Source organism: Typopeltis vanoorti, chromosome 17, assembly GCF_054136105.1.
Source record: "Typopeltis vanoorti isolate ZY-2024b chromosome 17, IOZ_Tvanoo_1.0, whole genome shotgun sequence".
Classification (NCBI taxonomy): domain Eukaryota; kingdom Metazoa; phylum Arthropoda; class Arachnida; order Uropygi; family Thelyphonidae; genus Typopeltis; species Typopeltis vanoorti.
Genome location: NC_143565.1, coordinates 99,887,108 through 99,893,669, shown reverse-complemented (window position 1 = coordinate 99,893,669; position 6,562 = coordinate 99,887,108).

The following is a 6,562-nucleotide window of genomic DNA, read 5'->3' as shown; positions in this document are numbered from 1 at the left end:
AATATTTGTATTCTGTTGTATGTTCAATTTTATTTTCATATTGTTTATGAATATTTCTGGCTCGGATCTGCTTTCTTTTGAGATTTTCATAAATTTTGTTGTTTTTTTTGCATAATATCTAATCCAAATTCTTTACCTTCTTCAATTAGTAGCTGCAGTAATTAGATTAATTTCTTTCTGTTTTTTGCTATTAGAATGGCATCATCAGCATATCGAAGATTGTTGTATTTTATACCATTGATACTAATTCCTGTTTTTTGCTTTTCAATCTTTTTCATCACTGTCTCACTATAGATATTAAATAGATTTGGTGAAAGGATACAATCTTGTCTAACTCCTTTTTTTATTTTCACTACAGAAGCCTCAGAGTTAAACAGCTGCATTTTCTGTTTGGTGTAAATCATTTGTATAATCTTAAGGTCATGATCTTCTTTTCTAATTTATCTAATATATTGAACATTTTATTGTTTTACCCAGTCAACGGCCTTCTGAAAGTCTACGAAGCATACGTAAATGTTCTTATTTCTTTCAAGTGATCTTTCTATTAGTATTTTTAGTTCCAGGATAGCATTAATGGTTCCCATTCCTCTTCTGAAGCCTTTCTGTTGTTCACCCAATTCACCGCTTAAGGTTCTTTCAATTTGTTTGTTAACGATGGTTAAAATAATTTTAAATTCATGGGATATTAGGCTCACAGTTCTGTAATCCTCGCACTTTTGTGTATTATGTTTCTTTGGAATTGGTATGCAGATAGATGTTGTAAAAACTTCAGGTAATTGTATTGTTTTATAGATGTTCTGAATGGATTCCACCAAATAGTTGTTATTATTGCCACTCAAAGCTTTCAGCAGCTCAACCGGGATATTATCACCCCCAGGGGATTTATTATTAGGAAGATTCTTAATTACATGTTCTACCTCCTTTCTTGTGGGTAGAGTGGTATCTGTTGTTACGTTTAACTTAAGGTGTCGTGAATCATCTATCATGTTACCATTACATCATCATAGAGATCTGATAAGTACTCCACCGATCTTCCATTTATCTTTTCCTTATCAATGAGTATGTTTCCATCTTTGTCCTTGATGCTAATAGACTTTGCACGTGCTTTTCCATTACGTTCTTTCACTTTCAGGAATGCTTCTCTGGATCCGTCGAAACTTTTATAGTTTCTATATTCGGCACGAAACTCTTGTATTTTCTGTATTTCGCTTTGAAATAATGTTGGATTCAATATCCACTTAATTTAAATAATTTTGCATCGCCAAAATGAAGCTTTTTGGCTCTTTATTTCAGCTATGCTTCTCTGGTTTTGTTTCTATTTTGTAATTCTTCTATTTCGGTGCACTGCCTATTTATCCAGTTTTCTTTCAATCTTTTACATAACTGTTTGATTCTTTTATCCAAAGTTTTATATCTTAATCTTTCTTCTTCATTTGCTCCTCTTTTCCATGTTCTTCTTTCATCGATAAGGTTGATTACTTTTTTGTGTTATCCATTATTTTTTCTTTCTTTCTTCTTGTTTATTGATTAGCATATGTTATGATAGCTGCTTGTAGTCTACTCCACTGAGATGGTTCATTTTCGTTTTGTGCAAACAGCAGTTCTGGAACATTTTCATTAAATTCTGATTTTTCTATTGGATTTTGTACCATTTGCAGATCCCATTTTAGGGGTTAATTTCTTTTAGTTTTACTGTTTTCAGGCGAATATTCATCTTCATTAAGACCAGTCCATGATCAGATCCACAATCAACACTTGGCATCACCTTTGAGTTCCGTATTCCATTGAAGTAACGTTTAGTGACCACAATATAGTTAATTGATATATTGTATCTTTCATCTGGACTTTCCCGTGTGTGTCTCGCTGTTGGGTTTTGCTAAAAATAAGTGTTAGTTATGATGAGACTGTGCTTGTTACAGAAATCAGTCCGTTTTTATTCTCTCTCAAACCGAATTCCAAGTCCAAATGGACCCACGTGTGTAGATGTCTTCTCTGATCCAACTTTTGCCTTCCAGTCACCCATAGCACAAATAACTCGATCTTTCTTGCTTCCAAGTTCCTTTATACACCATTCTATTTCGTCATACATGTTATCAGCTACCTCATTCTGTTCTGTAGGAGCATATATTTGAATGATCAGCATATCTTAGGTTTAGACTTCACTAGAATTGCCATTACTCTATCTGATTTTTTGATGATATGGATAATGTTTTTATTAGTTTTCTTCTCTACGATGAAAGCTACACCACTCCTGGATATTTCACGACATGATATTAGGACTACTTACACGTTTTTCATTGGCGGTCACGAAGTAGTTATTAAATCTGTCTGCTAACGTTCTTTCACTGTTTAAATCTATATGATTGCTATCCTCATCACTAGGTCTTGGAAGGGTTGGTTCTCGGATATTTTTGGCCAGTATATTGTTAATGAATTTCTATTGTTTTTTTTTTGGCATCACATTTCAAAAATTCGATACGTAATACTCGTTTTTTCCTTCTTTCAATTTTTGGCTTAATTGGTTCCTATAATATCAAGCTATTCTCAAAGTATTCATTGTGAGGGTACGTTTTGTGTTTTTTATACATCTCATCTCTGATTATCATCTTATGATCTTTATACATTGTTTTAGGTCTTGCGTTATCCATGGCTTCGCTAGTTTGCGCCCGTTCCCTGGAAGTATGACAATGGCGTGTTGTATTGCAGTATCTAATATGTTAATGCATTTGCGGTAAGCATCATCAACATTGGTTTCAGATTGTATTTATTCCCAGGGTTTGGTACTTAATTTATGTTTTAACACACTGTAGTTTATTCCAGAATACTGGCCGCTGACGGCTTTTCTGTCTATAGATGCTGTTTGTAGATGAATCCTTACGGCTATCGGAAAGTGATCTGTGATTGGTGTTTCAGAATATGAGCAGCCGTTCGTACCGCATAAGAAACCTTACAACTATTTGATGATAAATAGCGTCGGTATCTCAATTTACACACTACCATATCAAACACAGAACGTAAGAAAAACTCCTTAGATAATGAAAATATTAACTTAGACATTTTAAATAAAAACAAATTTCATCAGTTGGGAATTGCAAGATGAAAGATCATATAAATAAAAGAGAAAAACTGAAGCTATTCCCATGGAGGAGAGAACCACTGCAGATGACAATACTAATACTACAGATAACAAGATTCCATCAATTATATTATGAAATAAAAATGGTTGGAAAACAGTCGCACTTGATAATAAAGAGCAAACACATACGGAGGAGGGCATCAGAATACAACCAAGCACAGTTACAGTCTATTGCAATCTGACCATGCTTCTAGAAAATTAAAACCTCCATATCACGCTTTCGCTCTCTTGAACTTGAAACTTGTTTCAAGAGGTATTACTTAAACAATCTCAAGAGGAGGTAGCCGCTGATCTCATTAAACACGGGATCCATTGTATCAAAATAAATAAAATACACAAATCGGGCAAACGTCTAATACCATTCGTTTCAGTTAAGGTTAGCAAAACCAGAGAAATATGTGAAATTAAATCAATCAACGTGTGGCGATCTAATCATCTCCAAATCCCTATGGAGATGGCATCAACAGGAGAGTGTCACAGATCCCAGAAATATGACAATTCCCAGAAGCTTTGCTAAGCTGACTACACGTCTATGAAGTGTGATGATAGCCATCCAACTAACACCTATAAAACGTCCAAAACTATACCGGCTAAATGCTGAAATTGCGATAGTCCTCACCCATATAGAGGATGTACTCATCACCCTAACAACCGAGCTGCAGGGAGACAAATCCTCCTGTTAAACAAAGCTTCTCCACCTAGTCAACTACAACTTAAAGGGGAAGAAAGAAGAGAAGGGGAAGAGATCATTCTATAGATCTGACACAATCTTTGACACTCTCCTCTGGATCTCCTCCACTACTCCATCAGCACGAAATCCAAATCTGTGCGCAGGAATGATATGGGCTTTACTATAGATTTATAAAGGGGACAAATGATTTCTCTGTCCTTGCGTATTAGTTTATTGTTCAAAAACCGGCTCTTCTTCCCACAATGCATTACATTACACTTGGCTACATTAAACTGTCAGCCATTTAACTTCGCCCATACTCTTATACGTGATCCTGTAGGATACACAAACAGTTTCCGTCAGGTGTGGCAGTTATGGGCATCGCATGTTGTTACTAGTTAACTCACCTTCAGCTTACAAGACTTTATTAAGGTTCCAGTCCTAGATGGGATTCTAATCTTGAAGGAATTCAGATCTTCCAACCAAAGATCGTCGTAAGCAACAGAGCTACGCTGGCTCTTAGATCGCAATGGTATCACATGGAAAGAAAGAACCTGAGTGGATAATCTTTTGTTGCAATTCTAAAAGGAGAGAACGCCGAATTATGTTTTGTATTCCGAACAATTTCTGTTATTTACTCATTGACTTTTGTATGGAAGCAATCCATTTGATTATTACTACACGTACAATGCGTACGCAATAATAGCAAGTGCAGTGTGTTTAGCCACATGGTGTAAAGGAATTCAATTATTCCTTTACACCATGTGCATGTAAAGACCAGTAAACGCCGGCCAGTAAAAGCAATCCCTTTCCTCTATGAACTTGGGAGATCCTTTTTAGATGAGTTAGAATATCGTTGATGATTGTAATTGCGATCAAAAGTTGCAAATTTAGAGTTTTTGAGAAGAAAAATAAGGGATTGTAAAGCATTCGAGTTTTCATAACAGTTTGCAATACATTGTAGGAAATTAAACCAAGCCGTAATATTTAAATAAATAATCTGTAAAGTAAAGGATTGGTGTTGTGTGAATAAGGATTATCTTGCGTCGCCTGTGATGACCCCATCAACTCTGTGTAGATAATGTGATGATGTTGATGATGAATCCGCTATGTTGCAACTTCCTGGATTTCAGTATATTTAATAAGTTGAAATGTAAAAGGAGTTAATGTATAAAAAAATACATGTGATGCATCCTCAGAAAACGTACAGAAAGATTTACTCTGAAAGAACATATACTATGTTGATAAAAGTATTTTGACACCTTACGTGCCATGCAAGATTTGGATTATAGTGGAAGCTATATGCATCTTTACATCATATATGAAAGGGTATCTGAATTAGCAAATTATGGAGATCATAGTAATCTAATTCAACCGCACACTAAACAATGACATACTAAACTATACTGATACGTATATAATAAAAAACAATGCAGAAACACCCAAATGTTAGAGTTCAAACAACAATAAAATCGTTATGGAATGCATGAAAAGCAATAATTCCTAGCAAATCATTGTTGATATTTGTACGTAACAGAGATCATTTAACAAAACATTCGGCAACCCCATTTTCAGAGTCATAAAGGGAGAGTGGAACAGAAAATTATAAAATCTCGATTCAGGCATCATTACTTCGCATTTGATTCTTTTTGCCAAGTTTCCAGCAAACGTACTGAGAGCTGAAAGCAAACAGTAGTGTCTACTCTGGCATGAATTCTCTTCCAGTAGCAGCTACCTTCTCGGTGTTCTCAAGAAGTACACGGTAAGTTGGAAGTTGCGTGTGGAGTCTGCTCGGAAATGAGTCTGGATGGTTCCTGCTACTACTTTGTGCAGCTTGCCTATCCTACCCACGATCAAGACATCAATGATGGTGAGCAAGGATTGGCTTCTTCAAAACAAACGAGGAAACAAACCAGAAATTGCCTAAGATGTGATCTTGGGTGCAGCTCACGGAGTAAGAATTCAATTTAGAAAAGCGGTTGAGCCGACCGGACTGAAAGTGCAAACTTGAGATGAGAATAGCCGATGGATTAATGGTGGGTGGGGCTGTGTGAGAATCTTTTCTCAACGAAGATATACAGATGGTCAAGTACAGATAAAGAGCAGTTAGATGTGGTGATTGCACAATTCGCAATCTGAAGATATATGTTACGCGCTGTCGGTGGGTTGGGTGGGGCGCAATGTGGTGATTGCATTATTTGCAATCTGAAGATGTATGTTAGGCGCTGTCGGTGGGTTGGGTAGGGCGCAACATAAACAGTGCTTGCATTGAAAGTCTTTGTCTTAATTCATTTTAATGATATTATATGAACAATTGCATGAGCAATATAGCCTCCCTTACACAACACATTTTGTGAACATTGATGTTCGATACCCAGCTGCAGATAGACTATTTCTTATACAAGTTTTAATCTCGACTAGCTTCCTATGCATTACGGTAAACGTTCTTAGGAAGTTGACAGAAAGCAGGTGATCAAGAGGCTAACACTTTTTCAGGAGATCGACATCACTCTAACTTATTATCATTCAAGCAAAATGATAAAATTGTTTTAACGCATTCTAAAGTTCAGCCACAACTAATCAGAAGAGAAAGCAAAATCAACCCAATTAATAAAATTCGGCTAGAAATTGTTTTTGAACACTATGCGTATAACAGTAATGTTTCCCTTTGCCGTAATTAATGCTGCTAAACGAAACCTGCTGATCCTGTCTTTGACCCAAATGATGTTCAGTGCTAGAAATACTTCCGGTATGAG